The sequence below is a fragment of the Mus musculus genome, chromosome 2, assembly GCF_000001635.26.
Source record: "Mus musculus strain C57BL/6J chromosome 2, GRCm38.p6 C57BL/6J".
In the NCBI taxonomy this organism is placed as follows: domain Eukaryota; kingdom Metazoa; phylum Chordata; class Mammalia; order Rodentia; family Muridae; genus Mus; species Mus musculus.
Genome location: NC_000068.7, coordinates 116,149,379 through 116,172,289, shown reverse-complemented (window position 1 = coordinate 116,172,289; position 22,911 = coordinate 116,149,379). Strand labels below are relative to the sequence as shown.

Below are 22,911 nucleotides of genomic sequence, written 5' to 3'. Positions count from 1 at the left end.
ACCCAATGAATCATGTAGTATATACTGGACAAAATCCCAACTCTTCAGCCATGAGTGACACTATTGTTGAAGGACTCTGAGCATCAAGATATAGAGAAAGAAGTCCAGGGAGGGGGTTCCTTGTGTAAAAGTACTTCACACACATGGCTGATAACCTGAGCTTGCCCCCCCATAATGCATGTGTCAACATAAATGAGAGAGAGAGAGAATTATAAATGAATTAAAATAATTTTAAATAGAGTTTAAGGAATGAACCTACAATGACCTGCTGATGAGCACTAAGCAGGGAGCTCTAAAGACAGTTACTGCCTGGAGTCAGAGCAACTGAAGGGTTAGAAGTTTAAATCTATTGAAGAGCAATTAACTATTTCCCATTCTAATCCAAAGAAAGTTCTCTAAGACTGATTTCTTTCCCAGTTACAGAGACAAAGTTTGGAGATGAGACAGAAGGAACAACAATGCAGAGACTGCTCCATCCGGAGATCCATACCATAATCAACCACCAAACGCGGACACTATTGCATATGCCAGCAAGATTTTGCCGACAGGACCCTGATATAGCTGACTCTTGTGAGACTGTGCCAGTGCCTGGCAAATACAGAAGTGGATGCTCAGAATCATCTATTGGATGGAACACATGGCCCCCAATGGAGGAGCTAGAGAAAGTACCCAAGGAGCTGAAGGGGTCTGCAACCCTATAGGAGGAACAAAAATATGAACTAACCAGTACCCTCTGAGCTCGTGTCTCTAGCTGCATATGTATCAGAAGATGGCCTAATCAGCCATCATTGGGAGGAGAGGCCCTTGGTCTTGCAAAGATTATATGCCCCAATACAAGGGAATACCAGGACCAGGAAGCAGGAGTGGGTGGATTGGAGAACAGGGTGGGGGGGAGGGTATAAGGGACTTTTGAATTGCAAATGAAGAAAAAAAAAGACTGATTTCTTTCCAATTGGCAAACTATAGCATTTTCTAGTAGGGGTGAGATTTCCCATATCCTCTAAGTGCCAAATTCTCTGAGATGACCCAAGCTCCACTGTCACTGGTGTGGCTGTAGTACAGTCTGCATGGCTCTTGACCTAAACTGCAGCCAATATTCTAAAACTAGCTAACATCATGGAATAAAATATATGTATAAAATAATCATGATGAGGACCTGGGAAATATCTGGGAAATATTTAAGAGCACTGGCTACCTTTCCAGAGGACCTGGATTCATTCCCCAACATCCACATAGCTTCCCACAGCAGCCTGAACTCCAGTGCCAAGGGATCCATCACTCTCTTCTGGTCTCTGCAGGTACTGCACACACATCATGCATATAGACATGCATGGAGGCAAAACACTCATACACATTTTAAGGCATCATTTCAAAAAGTATAAATAAGCCTGGGGGAAGATCCAGACTGATCAATGGAGATGTCTAAACTTAATGAGAGAGAGAGAGAGAGAGAGAGAGAGAGAGAGAGAGAGAGAGAGAGAGAGAGACAGAGACAGAGACAAAGACAGAGAGATAGACAGAGAGACAGAGACAGAGACTGGCATACAGTATTATCAAAGTGGTCTAAGTTTCCATACTGTGGTTTCAGAGATTATCAGCTTATTTATAGAACTATGATTTAACTCAAAACACAAAAGTGGGGTTTTTTTCTTCAATCTTGTAATCTTATAAATATGTCATTTTCAAACCTCTCCCAGAAAAATCTTCTTTTTCTATTCTAAATGTCCTAATCTCAATGAGTCTAAGGGAGACTGTAATCTAGCCTTATAGAATGTCAAAGAAGGTTATACCAATAATATAAATCTTTACCCCCCCCCCAAAAAAGAACTGAAATAATGAAGCTATCATTAAAACTGACTCTCCTTCAAAGCTATAGTTCCACAGGACACATAGCCCAGGTACCACTAACCGAAGCTGACATTATCAGGGTCTAGCTTTTCTTGACTCATTTATGCATGCTGCCATCACCACAGAACAAAATTATAATAAAATATATTTGCATTATGACCTCAGGGTAGCCTGGAGTTTCTGGGGCATATCCAATTCAGCATAATTTTATTTCTTTTAACAAATTAAATGTCACTTCATTTGTATACCTTTGTAAAACTTTTTCTTTAATAGGTTTATAATTCAGAGGGGGGAAACACCTTCTAGAAAAAAAGGGGGGATGTTTAATTAGAAAGATACCACAACCCTTTCTAAAACCTACTTGAAACTAAATCTCCTTCATCTGGAGAATGTGGTGTGGGAGGCCAGGGGCCCTCAGAGGCAGGCCCAGTTCAGGGGGGTCTGCAGTGCGCTTTGACTGTCTCTCACCATCACGGTTGACTGTGTGTAGTATCCTGGACTACATGTAGAGCATAGCAGAATGGCTCAAAGCCAGCCAGATGGTTTTGTGTATGTCCAGCTCCCCAGTGAGGAGGAGGACTGCGGGTGCTCTCACTTGTCAGGGATGTAAAGATCCTAAATCCTGAATACACCACTGCTTCTCAGACCACACTGAATTAAGCAGAGAAGTCTTTGTTTGCAGGTGGTGAACGGTTTCCTCCCATCCATTTTGCACCCCCACCTCCGGGAATAGAAGGGATACGTTCATGTCTCACCTGTCACATCCACCATATTCCTCTGTGGATGCTAGGTCCATTTTCTTACCTGTCTCTCTCTTTCCCTCTCTCCTTCCCTCCCTCTCCTTTGCTTTTTTTTTTAATTCTTTAATTATTACTTTTCAATAGCTTTTGGTCTCTGATGTTCCCTCTTTCAGTAATGTCTTCTTACTTTGTCTTCAGAACACTGGGCGCTTTGCCCTAGGTCACAGTTTTCAGTTTATGTCTCAAACCTTCACATGAAGGACAATCTTCATAGGTCAAGTAAGCCTGGATTTCCTAAAGGCTGCAAATAGAGCTCTCCATATTGATGTGAAACTCCAAGTTCAAGAACCAGGCTTTATTGAAGTGAAGTAAAGTTTGTTTTCCCAGAATAATCCGGGGTTTGCATTTGTAGGAAAAGCCCCCTGAAGCAGCATCATAGGCTCCCAACCAGAGCATCCAGCTGTGCCTGAAAAGGTTCTAGAAATGAGCTAGAAGTTAGGTGTCGGGTGTCCTTCACATGTGCAAACAGTTGCATATCTTTTGAGTCCGTACCTGCAGTCTCCCCTTGAGACAGATTTTCTATTTGATTATAGCCTGTCTTCTCTACTTTTTGGGACAAGTGAGGTTACAAATTGCTGAAGCTATTGAGGGTCCTGTGACATTAATCAGGTTCAACTCGCTGTTACAACATTTATTCTTCAAGTGCGGGTGTGTATCAGGATTCTACCACGTCTTTGGTCATCTGAACTTATTTATGCATTTGCATCTCGAGGGAGGAGTGTTGTGTCCACAGACATATGGGGAATGTGTAGAACTTTGTTCTTGTCTGCTTGGCTACCATGATTAGGGTTGCTTGTTAGCATTGGACAGGTTCAGGGCAGCTCCACTACACTCGTCCCATAAGCACTGGGCTCCTAAAAGTCATGCATATCACAACCCAGCCCCAGACCAAGAGATATGGCAAGGTTTATTTATTATTTAATACTATACTATGTTAGTATTGATTCTTCAAACCTTTCATGCAATGTACTTTCTCATATTCAACCATCATTTCTCTCACATCCACTCTACCTCCCTCCTTATGCCTGACTTCATGCTTTTTTAAATAAAGCATTAAGTAAAAATTGTGCTGCCCATGTACTCTTGTGTGTGTGGCCATCCTCTGGTAAATAGTTAACCTACCGGAGACTACAGAGACCTTAAAGAAAACTGACTCTCCTTCTCCCAAAAGCCATTGAATGTTTCTGGGTTCTCAGTTAGGGATTTGGCACTCGCACCCCTAACTGCTCTGTGCTGTAGCATTGGCTGGCTTGATCTTGTATGGGTCTAGAATAGGCCATCATAGCTGCCACGATTTCACAAGTGAAGTGCCCCTGCCCATCATGTCCTCCCTGACCTCAGACTCCTACAACCTTTCCTTGCCATCTTCCACAGTGGTCCCTGAGTTTGGGGGTAGCAATATGGGTATCTCATTTATAGCTAAGAACCTCAAAAACACTTATCTGCATTTGGACCAATTTTGAGTTTCCATGGTAAACACCATCCACTATGCAATATTTTTTATTTTTAAAGTAGTTGTATTTTTAGAGAGAGAGAGAGAGAGAACATTTGCATTATTGGAGCATTTGCATTATTGGAGCTGCAATTACAGGCAATTGTGAGCTGACAAATTTGAGTGCTAGGAACTGAGCTCAGGTCCTCTGAATGAACAGCAAAGCCATCACCCCGGCTCCTAACCTCTGAGTATCTCTCAGCTCTCTCGTGATATTTTTTGATGTACATTTTATTTTTTTTTTCCATTTTTTATTAGGTATTTAGCTCATTTACATTTCCAATGCTATACCAAAAGTCCCCCTTACCCACCCACCCCCACTCCCCTACCCACCCACTCCCCCCCTTTGGCCCTGGCGTTCCCCTGTACCGGGGCACACAAAGTCTGCGTGTCCAATGGGCCTCTCTTTCCAGTGATGTACATTTTAAATAGCCCTCTTGGTTTCTTATTTCATTTTCTTCTGATTAGAAGAAAATAATATTCTCTCTTTGATATCTAATTTACTCACTAAAAATGCAAATTGGTTGTTGATTTTATTAATAGCAGTTTGAAAATTTTAGCAAGCTGAGTTTGCAAAGTGGTAGCTGATGGTTTTGTTGCCTTTCATATTTATAATTTTGCATTCTTTAAGAGGACGCATAACTCATCCTTGAGTTTAATTTGCTATACATACAATTAACACAGATATTTAAAAGAAATTAATGATACCCCCCCAAAGAACGAAATTACTGAAGTTTACTAAATAGCTAAACAAACTTGAATATATTGGCTTATTTTCTTTAATGACTCTAAAATATGAGTCTTCACTAGCAAGAAATAAGAAAAAAAAATCCCGCCCCACCTTCCTCTGGCATGAGCAAAGAAACACCTTGTTGGTAGTGTTGATAGTGTTCTTACATCAGTCAGGGCCAGAGCAGATGGCAGTCCTTTGTTCATCCTAGCTTGATGCCTGGCTTAGTGGTCAAAGCTGTCTTATGCCTAGGACTCATAAAAAATCAAATCAAATCAAATCAAATCAAATCAAATCAAATCAAATCAAATCCAGCAGTGCAACACGGGAGAAGGAAGACAGTCCAAGACCTGAAGACTGCCATGCCACCGCACACCTGCAGGACAGATGGAGGATGTCACCCAAGGGCCTGCCATCCTTGTGACCAGCCTGCAGTGGGAGCCACAGTTATGTGCTCTTTTGGGTGTCTAAATGGGCAAGCTCTCCAGAGCATTGCATCTAGTGAGGGGCATGGCCAGTTATGCACAGCCCTGAACATCCACATGGTCCCATTTTGGCACTCAGAAGAGCAAGCCTTGCCCCTCACCACAAAGGACAGTAGAACTCACCCTTGTGGCAGGGGTGTGATGAGCAGCCCCAGTGCATGATTATGAAAAAGTTGACCCCACTATTCCTTTGTCCAGGGGTGCCACAAGCACAGAGGTGATACACCACCACCACCACCACCACCACCACCACCACCACCTGTAACAGTCGGAAGAACTGGCCCTGAGTTCATGAGAACAGGTGACCTGTCCCTGCCCATCACAGACTATATCACAGACTGTATACTAGGGAGAGACAGCCCTGCATCTTGCCTGGGCAGCACAGTAGGGCTGGGTCTGGACAAGGAGGAGTGGGCAACCCAGCCCCAAGGACAGAGTGAGAGAGAGCTGACCACGCCACTCGTCTTCCTTGACATGACATGGCAGGGGTAACACCTTTCCCCGCCTTGCCCCTCACCACCTGCTACAGTCTGAAGAGCTGGCCCCCCAGTCATGAGAGTGGGTGAGCTGGCCCTTACTCTCTCCTGCAGCGGTCAGGAGAGCAGGCGCTACATCTTGCCCAGGCATCGCATTACATCTGTCCCTTGTCAAGCCGGACCTACCACTTGTCTGGTGTGGATGGCAAGGGTGTGGGAGTGATGGCCCCTGCCTGCAGCAGTCGGGAGAATCGGTCTTGGGATCAAGAAAGCTGGTAAGCTGGCCAGGGCCCTTGCCAACTGCAGTGCTAGAGAGAGTGGGCTCTGCACTTCGCCTACACAGAACAGTAGGGCTGGCCCTACTCGAGGGGGCACTGGGTGAGCCAGCCTCATGGTTGAGAGCATGGGAAGATTGGTTCTGCCCCTCCTAGAGTGGGTGCAAGGGTGATGCCCTCCTCCTTCCCCTCTTTGCCATCTGCAGTAGCCAGGAGAGCTGGCCCTGAGGGCAGAAGAGCGTGAGACCATGAAGTTGCGTGTACTTCCCCCTGCTCCTACAAACACCAAACACGGACAAGCGCACACAGACACACACACACACACACACAGACACACACACAAAACACAACACAGCTGGAGAAATGACTCAATGGTTAAGAGCACTTGTTATTCTTGTAAAAAGGAGAAGAAGAAAAACAACAAAGCAAGACAAAAATCTGGGTTTCATTCTCAACACCCACATGGTGATTCACAACTCTCGCTGGCCCTCAGCAGCTGTAGCACTCCAGAGAGTCAGCCCTTCACCTTGCCTGGGCAGCACAGTGGAGCTGGTCCTGATGTCGAAGGCATTGTTATATTGTCAAGCTCTAAGGGCTTTCCACTCTGCACTAGGTAAGCAACTAACTCTTGCAAGCATCTTTATAAATCCCTAAACGGGCTGTAAGTTTAGGGCAGATTCACAGACACAGTTTTTTGTTTTTTGGGTTTTTTTTTTCTTTAAGAGAATGCATAACTCATCCTTGAGTCTAATTTGCCATAAATACAATTAACATAGATATTTAAAAGAAATATATGATACTACCCCAAAGAACAAAATTACTAAAATCCACACAATAGCTAAACAAACTGGAATTTATTGTCTTATTTTCTTTACTGATTTCCATGGGATGTGTAAGCTGTGCTGTGGAGGAGGATTTAATCTTATTTGTCCAACATTTTTTGATGGAATATACATTCTTTTTATTATCACAGGATGATTTTCACAAATAAATCAAATTGTTAGCTGTATAGCATGTCTTAACAAATTAAAAAGGTAAAATAAGAAGACACTAGACACAAAAACCGTGAATCAAGAACAGCTCCCCTCCCTCACCACCTTGCAGTTCCTCTTTCATATCCCTCCCCATTCCACCCCTACTCTTCTGAGAAGGAGAGTGCCAGCAATGGGTCCCAAGATGCACTGTCACGTTTAAAACATCACAAAACCAAGAATAAACTAAACCTTAATGACAGGAAGAAAGAATGCACAAAAGTCTCAGCAGAAGCTAAAATAACAGTGAAAGAAGAGTGCAAACATTGAGATGACAAAGAAAGTGACCAAATATTAACCTGGACAGTCGAGAAAAAGAGAGAGAGAGAGAGAGAGAGAGAGAGAGAGAGAGAACCAAATAAATAAAATCATAAAATAAAATACAAGAAAGTATTTTAAAACAGAAACACTGGAATATTTTCTAAATACTAATTACTCAGAGCACATGGTTGTAATGTTTGCCCAACATCTTAAGGACCAGAAGAAGCTGGTGAGGGGTTAGGAGGAAAGGGCCAAGCCCGTACTAGGACAAGATGTCTACAGCTAGAGCTGGCAGGAACAACCAGTGTCCTTTGCCTCTTCCTACATTGCTTTGATTTAACTACTATCCCCACACTCAGAGCCCCAGCAAAACTTCGTGGAAACGCAACCTGTTTGGACATCCTCACACTTTAGCCTATACTGACAGAACTTGTCTGCTATGAGAAGATGCACAAGTTGTGGAAGAGAGACTTTAAGTTCCCTGGGAGAAGTTTGAGAGTGGAGACTGTAGTCTCACCTTGCAGAGAACTGGTGCAGAAAACATCCAGTAGTAGTCATATACAAAGAAAAACAACCAGAGTTCAGCTCACAAACAGCCCCTTCTGGTCTAAGCTGTTTAAACCACAAACAGAAATGTTTCAACACCTGGACACTTGAATAACAAACAAAATGACAAGTCTAAGAAAACAGTGAAATTTCTACATTCTGCATCACCTCAAAAGGAAGTGATAATTTCTAGTCTTGTTAGTCTTAGGTTTGTTGTTTTATTTGGCTTGTATTTAGCTTAGATGTCTTTATTTTTATCTTATATGTATGAGTGTTTTGTATGCATGTAAGTATGTGTACCACATGCATGTCTGGTGCCCATGGATGTCATAAGAAGAGGTTGGATACCTTAGAGATGGAATTAGGGATAGATGTGAAGCACCATGTGGGTGTTGGGAACTGAACCTTGGTCTTCTACAAGAGTTATAAGTTTTCTTAACCATTGTGCCATTTCTCCAGACAGTGTGTATGTGTGCTTGTATGTGTATGCATGCATGTGCATGTGTTTGATGTTTGTAGGAGCAGAAGGAAATACATGCTACTTCATGCATGTGGATGCCAAACAAAAACTTGCCGGAGTCAGTTATTTCCTTCCACTATGTGGCTCATGAAGACAGAACTCAGGTTGCTAGGATCACTCACTAAGTCAACCTTCTGGCCCTGCTCTCTTGTCTCTCTGGTCTTATCTGCCTTGTGTTTTCTTGCTGTACTTCACTGGTATCTCTTAGACCTTCATCCCTGCAGTGACTTTTTCTTATCTTGTTTCTTCCCTTTTTCTTCTTTTCTTTCCTTTATTTCCAAAGTGTCAGTAATTTTATGTTGAATAATTTTGAAATTCCTCATTTAACTTACAATGTCCTATCTCCTTATCTTATAGTGTAGCTGATGTTTCTACTTTTTAAGCTAATTTTAAAGATCTGCTGTGTTGGATTTGTTTTTTGTTGGGGGATTGTTTGTTTGTTTGTTTTTCCTGCTGTGTTGTGCTTTTATTATTGTTTCTGTTTACTCTCTTCTGAAGGATGATGGGCACTAAGACTCTGAGAGTTGATTGCCCACTATAAAGATCCAGAGGTACCCTTTCAACAAATCAATGGTTTCAATGTGGGATGTAAGTAATATGAAACAGGGAGGCAGTAGTTCATCTCCTTCAAAGCTTCAAACCCCTCACTAACTCCACCCAAGGGCATTGAAATGGTTGAAATGCTGAACACAGAATTTAAAAATATACCTTTAAGATTATCAGTGACCTCAAGAAAAATTCAAATAAACTGAGAAATGACATGAGAAAGTCAACTCAAGACCTGAACAAGAAATTCAGTGAAGTTCATGAGCAATTCAGTAAAGAAATTGAGACACTGGAAAAAAACAAATCTGAAACAAAAATCAATAAGCCTAATTTTAAAATGCATCCATGGACTATCTCAAGCTGAAAATAAAAAAGAGCATACAGGGACTGGGGAGTTGGTTTAGCTGTTAGGAGGACTGGCTGCTCTTTCAGAGGTCCTGAGTTTAATTCCCAGCAACCACATAGTGGCTCACAACCATCAATACTGAGATCTGGTGCCCATTTCTGGCCTGCAGGCATACAAGCAGGAAGAATCAATTTAAGGATATAGATCATGAATATATACATTATGACCATCAATGTCCAATTAATCAAATGTTAGAATGTGTGAGTGACAGAAGGAGCTAATACAGACTAATGATATATATGACCTGTTCAATGAACTTATACCAGCAATCTCCCCAGATTTAGATAAATATATGAACATCCAAGTGTATGAGACATTTAGAACCTCAAACAGACAGAAACAAGAAGGACCCATCCGTATTACATTACAGCAGACAAACCAAGAGTACAAAACCAAAAAGAATTATTTGAAATTGTCTGAAAAAGCATCAATAACCTTAAAAGACAGCCTCATCAGAATTAAATCAGAAACCCTAGAAACACAGAATGATCGATTTCCAGTCCTGAATGCAAACAATTCTGAACCAAGGTTACTATGTCTAGCAAGAAGATTCCTCAAGTTTGTTAGAGAAATAAATACTTTCCCATATACTCATATTCTTTAATAGCCCATTGATCTCTGAGAAAGTTCATTGCTGAGACCCAAAATTGGGCATGCCTACACAAGGTCTAGACTGGGATACCGCTGCCTCTAACCCTCCTAATCCCTAAATAACAGCATTTGTAGTCTTCCATTGCAAGAAGGTCAAAAAGATAGAGACCAAAAGCCCCTGTTGAACATAAGCACTAAGATGAACGCAGATAAGAAGTCTCATCAAAACCTTCCAGCAAACCAGCTTATTCCACTTCATAAGCAAATGCTAAAGAAACATTGTGCTTGTGCACGGAATAAACCATGGGGAGAATGGCAGAATACAAATAACTCAGATCTTAAGGCTATTGATGAAATCTCCAACACTCACACCCTAGCAGATGAGGTTTGCACATTTCTGCATAGCATTCCTGTTTCTCTCAGTCTCTACAGTTCTGCAGTTAACCTCAACTTTCAAAAGCAGCCTCTTATCAAACAGCTAAAAAGAATGGAGCCAAAACTGCAAACCAGATAGAAAGAGCACTGAACAATTAAAGTAATATTTTTAACATTTTCATGGCTCCAGATGTAGAGAAAGGTTCCAAGAAATAGGGAACTTCAACCAATACAAAAAATTCTAAAGGAATTACTAGAAGAAAAACATAGTGAAGTAAAGAAAAAAATGTGTTCTGCAAGCCCATAGGTGAACATCATAATTAACAGGAGAACCGATAATCCTGAAGCTAGGAATGGTGATTTCACAAGCAAAAGCATCAACTCTCAAAGTAGAGAAAACAAAACAAAACAAAACAAAACAAAACAAAACAAAACAAAGTTCCTGAGGACAATCAAACAGCATCAAATTTGGGTGATCATAAACCCAGAGGAATGGAAAATAGTCAATTGCCAGAATACCATGAAATACATTAAGGAAAAAAAAAACCTAACAGTCTCATAAAACAAGAGAAAAATGATGATAATTTTAATCCAATCACATATGCAAAGTGGTGGAAAGGGAAAAATAAAATCTGAAAGGTAAGAAAAATAGTTAGAAATGGGTTAAGATAAGGCTCCTTTTATTATGTTACTTATACACATGTACACAATTGCCCATACATGCATACATAGTATGTGTTGATCATATCTTATTCTCCACCATGTTATACCCTTACCACCTGTCCTGGTTATATTTAATTGCCAACTTGAAATAGTCTATAATTATCTGAGAGGACTGAGAAATTACCTGTTTCAAACTGGTCTGCATACATGTATATTCTAGATTATCTTGACTGTTAGTTGATAATAGGAATGACAATCTCACTGTGGACAGCACTATCCCTAGACAAGTGATCCTGAGCTGTATAAAACAGCTCCCAAAGCCTGAGCCTATGATGGAGCTAGCAAACATCCTCTCAGAAGAGAAAGGGAAGGGATTGGAAAGGGTTTCTGTAAGGAGGGACAGGGAGGGGGCAGCATCTGGGATGTAAATAAATGAATAAATATATAAATATTAAAATTAAAAGTGTACACGCAGAAAAAAATTATATAAGCCAATACAACGCTGAAAAGACAAAATTCAGATTTGTTAATTTTCAAAGTCAGCCTTCAAATTAAAGTGGACATTGACAGCTATGAGAAACAGCAAATTAAATATGCGCAGAAATGACTGGAGGGACACAAACCAAAATACAAACTAAGTAGTGTAGCTGTGGGGTCGTATGCTCTTCCACATATTAGCATCTGTTCTACTTCGCATCTGACCAAAAGCAACTTGGGGAGCAAAGGGTTGACCTGGTTTGAAGGCTTCTCACCTGGCTTTCTCATACAACCCAAGCCTACCTGCACAGCAGTGCAAGTGCATCCAATGGACTGTGGCTCCTGCATCTATCAACAATCAAGAAAATGCTCTACATGCATGTCCATGGCACAATTCAATGGAAACAAATTTCCCAAATGAGTTTCTCTTCCAGTTCCAACTAGGCTTGGATCAAGGTGGCAAACACTAACCAGTACAATATCTTACAGCATTTCTATAATTGCCTTGTAACTGATTAAGCATAAAGTAAAAGACGAGCAAAAAATTTTAAATAATAAAAGTAAAAATTTAATTTTGACTTGTTAAAAGAAAAAATATCCCATTTAAAGTTGATTTTAATTAATACTAACTTTCCTCTATTCTTGAGAATTTTATATATTTATAGAATAAAGTAGATCTTGTCTACCTCATCACCCTTTCAGCTCCTAACACGCCCTACAAAATCCTATGTCAGTTTCTTTCTTTCTTTTTTTTTTTTTTTTGGATATTTTCTTTATTTACAATGTTATCATCGCCTTTCCTGCCCCCCTCCCCCACAACTCTCAATCCCATCGCCTCCACCCCCGCTGGCCCTGCCCCCGCTTCTATGAGGGTGCTCCCCTACCCACCCACCTACTCCCGCCTCCCTGCCTCGAATTCAGCCTTCACAGGACCAAGGGCCTCTCTTCCCAATGATGTCTGACAAGGCCATCCTCTGCTACATGTGTGGCTGGAGCCATGGGTCCCTCTATGTGTGCTCCTTGATTGGTGGCTTAGTCTCTGGGAGCTCTGTGAGGTCTGGATGGTTGCTATTGTTGTTCTTCCTATGGGCTGCAAACCCCTTCAGCTCCTTCAGTCCTTTCTCTAACTCCTCCACTGGGAACCCCTTGCTTAATCCAATGGTTGGCTAAGAGCATCCACCTCTGTATTTGTCAGGCTCTGGCAGAGCTTCTCAGGAGACAGCTATATCAGGCTCCTGACAGCAACCACTTCTTGGCATTCACAATAGTGTCTGTGTTTGGTGACTGTATATGGGGTGGATGCCCAGGTGGGGCAGTCTCTAGATGACCTTTCCTTCAGGCTCTGTTCCATACTTTGTCTCTGTATTTGCTACTGTGAGTATATTGTTCCCCTTTCTAAGAAGGACTGAAGCACCTACACTTTGGTCTTCCTTCTTCCTGCGATTCATGTGGTCTGTGAATTGTATCTTAGACATTCTGAGCTTTGGGGCTAATATCCAATTATCAGTGAGTGCATACTATGTGTATTCTTTAGTGATTGGGTTACCTCACTCAGAATATTTTCTAGTTTCATTCATTTGCCTCTAGAACTGTGTCTCTAGTTGCATATGTAGCAGAGGATGGCCTAGTTGGCCATCAATGGGAGGAGAGGCCCTTGGTCTTGTGAAGATCATATGCCGCAGTACAGGGGAATGCCAGGGCAAGGAAGTGGGAGTGGGTGGGTTGGGGAGGAGGGTAGGGGGAGGGTATAGGGGACTTTCAGGATAGCATTTGAAATGTAAATGAAGAAAATATCTAATAAAAAACCTGTGTAGAAAAAAAAAGAATTTCAAGAATTCATTGTTTTTTAATAGCTGAGTAGTATTCCATTGTGTAAATGTACCACATTTTTTTATCTATTTCTCTATTGAAGGGCATCTGGGTTGTTTCCAGTCTGGCTATTATAAATAAGGCTGCTATGAACATAGTGTAGCATGTGTCCTTGTTATATGTTGGAGAATCTTGTGAATATATGCTGAGGGGTAGTATAGCTGAGATCCACCTCACACTAGGCAGAATGGCTAAGATCAAAAATTCAAGTGACAGATGTTGGCGAGGATGTGGAGAAAGAGAAATACTCCTCCATTGCTGGTGGGATTGCAAGCTGGTACAACCACTCTGGAAATCAGTCTGGTGGTTTCTCAGAAAATTGGACACAGTATTACCTGAGAACCCAACTATACCACTCCTGGGCATATGCCCTCTTCTTTTTAAATAACTAAATAAGGCCAATTAGTGCTGCCTATGTGTTAAAAATAATGCTATAATTTAAATTTTGAATTTAAATAACTGTAAAACATGAGGATGAGGGTTTTACTTGTGCAGGGAGTGGAAGGAAAATACAAAAGAAGAGGGAGGAAGGGAGGGAGGGAGGAAGGGAGGGAGGAAGAGAGGGAGGGAGGGAAGGAGGGAGGGAGGGAGGGAGGGAGGGAAAACAACTCAAACAATGTTTTTAAAATACGTCACCAGTAGGCAGAAGCAGGTGGGTCTCCATGAGTTCTATACCAGTCTGGTCTACATGGTGAGTTCCAGGATAGCCAAGGCAGTGTAAGTGATCCTGTCTCAAACACATATAGAGTTGAAATGAAGTTATAGACTACTTTGGCTGACAATACTCCCCTCAAAGAGCCATAGACTATCAAACAAAAAACTCAGTATCAAATGTGAGAAACTCCTGTTTTGAGTTTTTGGTCTGAGGAGTTCATAAAACTCACAAAACAGTATAGGTTATTGCTTTGTTCCTGAATTTCCACCAAGAGTTTGAAGGTCTGTTCCTATTGCTGAAGACATCAAGCACTGGTAAATCTTCTGTTAGTGTGTGTCTCCTAGAAATGTCAGAGAAGCCTCAACCATGCTACCTCAACAACATAGCTGCCTAAACAAGACCTGAACAATACAACTCCAACAGACATGCTAAGGTTGGAAGGGGAAGTCACATGGCTGAAGCAATAGCTTGTAGGGTTGAGCTAAACTAAGTTCTTAAGAAATCAAAGGATAAGCAAAATGAAAAATGCAGAAAGATTCCAGTATGTTTCTAACATGACAATGCCTCTAATAGCAAGAATCAGAGTCTTATCGATCATTCTTCTAACTGGCTGTTTAAAGTGCATAGAAACAGAAGGATACAATTTAAATTATTTATGCCAAATAATAGAGTCATTCTCATTTCATGTTAACCCAAATATATATGTATATATTATTGCCACAAACATGACAAATCCTAGGAATTTGGACAATAACAAAGAATGAGACTAAACACAATACCAGCTCCTATGAATCTTCCATTCCTGCCCTCTGTGTTTTAAAGCAGATCTTATATCTAACTCTATATTTAATGGAAATTTAGTTCTGAAATAAAGTATTGTTCACATTCAATTGTTAGTATCACTAGGGACCTATTAACGTTGAATACTTTTTCTTGCAATGTAAGATTTGAATGTAAAAATAGAAGACAATATAAATTATTTATACATTATCTTACTTTCATGCCTAATATAATATTCACATGAATGAAAAAATTATCCTCAATTTTCAGTTGGTACAAGATGAAGCAAAATCCCTTCAGCAGAAGGCATGAAGGTGATTTTACCTCTCAAAATGTTTTTCTGTTTTGTTTTATTTCATTTGAGCTCCTCCTGGAGGCACGTGTGTACAAGTGTGTATATGTGGGTATATGTACATGCATGTGTGTATGTAGATATGTGTGAACATATGTGTGAATATGTATGCACACAAGAAAGTCTATGTATGTATGTAGGTAGGTAGGTAGGTAGGTATTTATGTACAGGTGAGTGGCTGTGTGGGAGTATGTGTCAATGAGTGAGTATACACATGTGTACATGCATACATTCCATAAATATGCTCAGTTGATGGCCCAATCTATATTTTCAGATAGTTTTTCAAAGCATAATATAAATGAGAAATCTTAAGTGCTCTGGTTCAAGGATTATTTTAATATGTGCTGCCATCTGGAATAAAAACCTAGAATAAATACAGGACATACTCATATCCGGAGACTATTGCTCAAATTTTCTGCCCTGAGTTTTCATCTGTCTTGATACACGGTGAGATACTCTCTTCTCTTTGTGTTATATGGTACAACTTTAAATAAATATATCATATTTTATATCTCCTGCTTGATGCTGAGGGGGTATTTTAATTTTTTCCTATTTGGGCTATTGGAAATGATGTAGTAGATATTCTTACATCTTTTGTTTGATCTTTTGTTCATTTCTGTTGGGTAAATGCCCAGAAGTAGAATTTTTGTGGAGGCGGTGCCAACTTCGGCTCCAGACAACCGACCACCTTCCTGGTGAGAGCACAGGGGTCCGCCCGGCCCAAGAGGTTTCTGCCTCAGGCTCCGGCGGGAGCCACCTTGGTTCCGGGACTCCGCGGAGGGCAGGCTGCACGGGTGAGGGTGTGGAGTACAGAGGCCAGCAGTTTCTGGGACAGGCGAGAGCCACAGAGCTTCTGAGGCAGCGCCATCTTCGGCTCCAGACAACCGGCCACCTTCCTGGCCAAAGCAACACAGCTTCTGGGAAAGATCCTGTTTTGGGCCTTCATCTTCAGCCAGGAGGAGGTCCAAACACCAGATAACTGTGCACCTTCCCTGAAAGAGGAGAGCTTGCCTGCAGAGACTGCTCTGACCACTGAAACTCAGAGGAGAGAGCTAGTCTCCCACGTCTGCTGATAGAGGATAACAAAATCACCAGAGGAACAATCTCTAAACAAAGACAACTATAACAACTAACTCCAGAGATTGCCAGATGGCGAAAGGTAAACGTAAGAATCCTACTAACAGAAACCAGGACCACTCACCATCATCAGAACCCAGAACGCCCACTTCGCCCAGTCCAGGGCACCCTAACACACTTGAAAAGGTAGACCTGGAATTAAAAGCATATCTCATGATGATGGTAGAGGACATAAAGAAGGAATTTAATAACTCACTTAAAGAAATACAGGAGAACACTGCTAAAGAGTTACAAGTCCTTAAAGAAAAACAGGAAAACACAACCAAACAGGTAGAAGTCCTTATAGAAAAACAGGAAAACACATCCAAACAGGTGATGGAAATGAACAAAACCATACAAGACCTAAAAAGGGAAGTAGACACAATAAAGAAAACCCAAAGTGAGGCAACGCTGGAGATAGAAACCCTAGGAAAAAAATCTTGAACCATAGATTTGAGCATCAGCAACAGAATACAAGAGATGGAAGAGAGAATCTCAGGTGCAGAAGATTCCATAGAGAACATCGGCACAACAATCAAAGAAAATGTAAAATGCAAAAAGATCCTAACTCAAAACGTCCAGGAAATCCAGGACACAATGAGAAGACCAAACCTACAGATAATAGGAGTAGATGAGAATGAAGATTTTCAACTCAAAGGACCAGCAAACATCTTCAACAAAATTATTGAAGAAAACTTCCCAAATCTAAAGAAAGAGATGCCCATGAACATACAAGAAGCCTACAGAACTTCAAATAGACTGGACCAGAAAAGAAATTCCTCCCGACACATAATAATCAGAACATCAAATGCACTAAATAAAGATAGAATACTAAAAGCAGTAAGGGAAAAAGGTCAAGTAACATATAAAGGCAAGCCTATCAGAATTACACCAGATTTTTCACCAGAGACTATGAAAGCCAGAAGAGCCTGGACAGATGTTATACAGACACTAAGAGAACACAAATTCCAGCCCAGGCTACTATACCCACCCAAACTATCAATTACCATAGATGGAGAAACCAAAGTATTCCACGACAAAACTAAATTCACCCATTATCTCTCCACGAATCCAGCCCTTCAAAGGATAATAACAGAAAAAAAACCAATACAAGGACGGGAACCACGCCCTAGAAAAAACAAAAAGATAATCCCTCAACAAAACTAAAAGAAGACAGCCACAAGAACAGAATGCCAACTTTAACAACAAAAATAACAGGAAGCAACAATTACTTTTCCTTAATATCTCTTAATATAAATGGTCTCAACTCCCCCCCAAAAAAGACATAGACTAACAAACTGGCTACACAAAGAAGACCCAACATTTTGCTGCTTACAGGAAACGCATCTCAGAGAAAAAGATAGACACTACCTCAGAATGAAAGGCTGGAAAACAATTTTCCAAGCAAATGGTATGAAGAAACAAGCTGGAGTAGCCATCCTAATATCTGATAAGATTGACTTCCAACCCAAAGTCATCAAAAAAGACAAGGAGGGGCACTTCATACTCATCAAAGGTAAAATCCTCCAAGAGGAACTTTCAATTCTGAATATCTATGCTCCAAATACAAGGGCAGCCACATTCATTAAAGAAACTTTAGTAACGCTCAAAGCACACATTGCACCTCACACAATAATAGTGGGAGACTTCAAAACACCACTTTCACCAATGGACAGATCATGGAAACAGAAACTAAACAGGGACACAGTGAAACTAACAGAAGTGATGAAACAAATGGACTTAACAGATATCTACAGAACATTTTATCCTAAAACAAAAGGATATACCTTCTTCTCAGCACCTCACGGTACCTTCTCTAAAATTGACCACATAACTGGTCACAAAACAAGCCTCAACATATACAAAAATATTGAAATTGTCCCATGCATCCTATCAGATCACCATGGACTAAGGCTGATCTTCAATAACAAAATAAATAATAGAAAGGCAACATTCACGTGGAAACTGAACAACACTCTTCTTAATGATACATTGGTCAAGGAAGGAATAAAGAAAGAAATTAAGGAGTTTTTGGAGTTTAATGAAAATGAAGCCACAACATACCCAAACTTATGGGACACAATGAAAGCATTCCTAAGAGGAAAACTCATAGCTCTGAGTGCCTCCAAAAAGAAACTAGAGAGAGCACACATTAGCAGCTTGACAACACACCTAAAAGGTCTAGAAGAAAAGGAAGCAAATTCACCCAAGAGGAGTACAAGGCAGGAAATAATCAAACTCAGGGGTGAAATCAACCAAGTGGAAACAAGAAGAACTATTCAAAGAATCAACCAATCAAGGAGCTGGTTCTTTGAGAAAATCAACAAGATAGATAAACCCTTAGCCAGAATCACTAGAGGGCACAGGGAAAGCATCCTAATTAACAAAATCAGAAATGAAAATGGAGATATAACAACAGATCCTGAAGAAATGCAAAACACCATCAGATCCTTCTACAAAAGGCAATACTCAACAAAACTGGAAAACCTGGATGAAATGGACAAGTTTCTAGACAGATACCAGGTACCAAAGCTAAATCAAGATCAGGTTAATGATCTCAACAGTCCTATATCCTCTAAAGAAATAGAAGCAGTCATAAATAGTCTCCCAGCCAAAAAAAGCCCAGGAACAGACGGGTTTAGTGCACAGTCCTATCAGACCTTCAAAGAAGACCTAATTCCAGTTCTTCACAAACTATTTCACAAAATAGAAACGGAAGGTACTCTACCCAACTCATTCTATGAAGCCACAATTACTCTGATACCTAAACCACAAAAAGACCCAACCAAGATAGAGAACTTCAGACCAATTTCCCTTATGAATATCGATGCAAAAGTCCTCAATAAATTTCTTGCTAACCGAATCCAAGAACACATCAAAACAATCATCCATTCTGACCAAGTAGGTTTCATCCCAGGGATGCAGGGATGGTTTAATATATTGAAATCCATCAATGTAATCCAGTATATAAACAAACTCAAAGACAAAAACCACATGATCGTCTCATTAGATGCTGAGAAAGCATTTGACAAAATCCAACATCCATTCATGATAAAAGTCTTGGAAAGATCAGGAATTCAAGGCCCATACCTAAACATGATAAAAGCAATCTACAGCAAACCAATAGCCAACATCAAAGTAAATGGTGAGAAGCTGGAAGCAATCCCACTAAAATCAGGGACTAGACAAGGCTGTCCACTCTCGCCCTACCTATTCAACATTGTACTTGAAGTCCTAGCCGGAGCAATTAGACAACAAAAGGAGATCAAGGGGATACAAATTGGAAAGGAAGAAGTCGAAATATCACTTTTTGCAGATGATATAATAGTATATATAAGTGACCCTAAAAATTCCACCAGAGAACTCCTAAGCCTGATAAACAGCTTCAGTGAAGTAGCTGGATATAAAATTAACTCAAACAAGTCAATGGCCTTTTTGTACACAATGGATAAACAGGCTGAGAAAGAAATTAGGGAAACAACACCCTTCTCAACAGTCACAAATAATATAAAATACCTTGGCGTGACTCTAACTAAGGAAGTGAAAGATCTGTATGATAAGAACTTCAAGTCTCTAAAGAAAGAAATTAAAGAAGATCTTAGAAGATGGAAAGATCTCCCATGCTCATGGATTGGCAGGATCAACATTGTAAAAATGGCCATCTTGCCAAAAGCAATCTACAGATTCAATGCAATCCCCATCAAAATTCCAACCCAATTCTTCAACGAATTAGAAAGGGCAATCGGCAGATTCATCTGGAATAACAAAATCTGGTTTAGTGACAGACAAGTAGACCAATGGAACAGAATTGAAGACCCAGAGATGAATCCACACACCTATGGTCACTTGATCTTTGGCAAGGGAGCTAAAACCATCCAGTGGAAGAAAGACAGCATTTTCAACAAATGGTGCTGGCACAACTGGCGGTTATCGTGTAGAAGAATGCGAATTGATCCATTTCTATCTCCTTGTACTAAGGTCAAATCTAAGTGGATTAAGGAACTCCACATAAAACCAGAGACACTGAAACTTATAGAGGAGAAAGTGGGGAAAAGCCTATGGGTACAGGGGAAAAATTCCTGAATAGAACAGCAATGGCTTGTGCTGTAAGATCAAGAATCGATAAATGGGACCTCATAAAATTGCAAAGCTTCTGCAAAGCAAAAGACACCGTCAATAAGACAAAAAGGCCACCAACAGATTGGGAAAAGATCTTTACCTATCCCAAATCGGATACGGGACTAATATCCAATATATATAAAGAACTCAAGAAGGTGGGCTCCAGAAAATAAAATAACCCCATTAAAAATGGGGCTCAGAGCTGAACAAAGAATTCTCACCTGAGGAATACAGAACGGCAGAGAAGCACCTGAAAAAATGTTCAACATCCTTAATCATCAGGGAAATGCAAATCAAAACAACACTTAGATTCCACTTCACTCCAGTCAGAATGGCTAAGATCAAAAACTCAGGTGACAGCAGATGCTGACGAGGATGTGGAGAAATAGGAACACTCCTCCATTGTTGGTGGGATTGCAAGCTTGTACAACCACTCTGGAAATCAGTCTGGCGGTTCCTCAGAAAACTGGACATAGTACTACCGGAGGATCCCGCAATACCTCTCCTGGGCATATATCCAGAAGATGTCCCAACCGGTAAGAAGAACACATGCTCCACTATGTTCATAGCAGCCTTGTTTATAATAGCCAGAAGCTGGAAAGAACCCAGATGCCCCTCAACAGAGGAATGGATACAGAAAATGTGGTACATTTACACAATGGAATACTACTCAGCTATTAAAAAAATGAATTTATGAAATTCCTAGGCAAATGGATGGACCTGGAGGGTATCATCCTGAGTGAAGTAACCCCATCACAAAGGAACTCGCACAATATGTACTCACTGATAAGTGGATATTAGCCCAGAAACTTAGGATACCCAAGATATAAGATACAACTTGCCAAACGCATGAAATTCAAGAACGAAGACCAAAGTGTGGACACTTTACCCTTTCTTAGAAATGGGAACAAAACACCCATAGAAGGAGTTACAGAGACAAAATTTGGAGCTGTGACGAAAGGATGGACCATCTAGTGATTGCCATATGCCGGGATCCATCCCATAATCAGCTTCCAAATGCTGACACCATTGCATACACTAGCAAGATTTTGCTGAAAGGACCCAGATATAGCTCTCTCTTTTGAGACTATGCCAGGTCCTAGCAAACACAGAAGTGGATGATCACAGTCAGCTATTGGATGGGTCACACGGCCCCCAATGGAGGAGCTAGAGAAATTACCCAAGGAGCTAAGGGAACTGCAACCCTATAGGTGGAACAACAATATGAACTAACCAGTACCCGGGAGCTCTTGTCTTTAGCTGCATATGTATCAAAAGATGGCCTAGTCGGCCATCACCGCAAAGAGAGGCCCATTGGACTTGCAAACTTTATATGCCCCAGTACAGGGGAACGCCAGGGCCAAAAAGGGGGAGTGGGTGGGTAGGGGATTGGGGGTGTGGGTATGGGGGACCTTTGGTATAGCATTGAAAATGTAAACGAGGAAAATACCTAATAAAAAAATAAAAATTAAAATTAAAAAAAAACAGTATAAAAAAATAGCCATTCTATAAATCAATATAAAGAAAAAAAAAAGTAGCGTGGGTTCCCAACTTGCAAAAATAGAACCTTTGAAAATGTGAAATGCTGATTTGGTGAGTTAAACTTAATATGCTGTTATGCTAAGTGTTTTGTGGATAGCCCTGGTGCTGTTTATATTTTGATGCTAACGCCCCCCCCCCTTCTCCAGGAGGCGTGGCCTGGAATGAGGAGTGCACCATGTACTCAGGTGACTTCTCATGAACCTTCCCCTAATGAATAAAGATTTCAAGGAACCAATCACTGGGTGAGGAGTAAGTGGGACTTCTTTGTTGGAAGGAGAAGCAGGTAGGCAGTAGAAAGGTGCTTCTGGCTGGGAGAGATGATGAAGCCAACATGTAGGTAGTGGAGGCCCGTGGATCAGGTGGCGTATCCATTGGGATCTGCTACCAGAGGATTTAACTTAGATGGCTTACAAATTAGGATACTAGTTGTTAACGCCCAGTGATTGTGTTACCTACTGATCCTAAACTAAAAAAAAAAAAAAAGAGAGAGAGAATTTTTGTGACAGGGTGACGTATAAATTGAGGTAAATACAGCTAGTTAATTCCTGAGAATGTTCGTTCTCGCCTGTTGGTTCTCTGACCAGACTCAGACCTTAGTGACATCACACACCTTTGCTGTCCATTAACAGTGTTGGGTTGTTCTTATGTCTTAATATCCATATTTATACCTCTTTTTAGTTTTAATTTTTTTAAGTTGCATTTTGAGCAACTTCTCGAGTCACTGCCTTTTGAAGAGTCCCTGGTGAGGATGTTCAAGCCCTGCACATGTTTTCCATTGACCAGCTCTTGTTTGCCTCATTGCATTGTGAGATTCATTTTACTGGATTTTTGTTTATTTATGATTAACTTTCAAACACCATTCTACTCATAAAGAACCCCAAAAATCTCAGTGGCATATAACAATATCTATTTTGTACTTAGTTTCCATTTTAGTGGCAGGTCAAATACAGTCTGGA

At 40.7% G+C, this 22,911-nt stretch overlaps 1 non-coding gene across 1 annotated transcript; it reads left to right on the top strand.

Annotated features, from left to right (window-relative positions):
• The first annotated feature begins 4,982 nt into the window (after window positions 1–4,982).
• On the top strand, window positions 4,983–5,131 carry LOC115489615. The gene has a single exon (XR_003954200.1). It is a non-coding gene; the product is annotated as a small nucleolar RNA SNORA48 (small nucleolar RNA).
• Window positions 5,132–22,911: the final 17,780 nt, after the last annotated feature.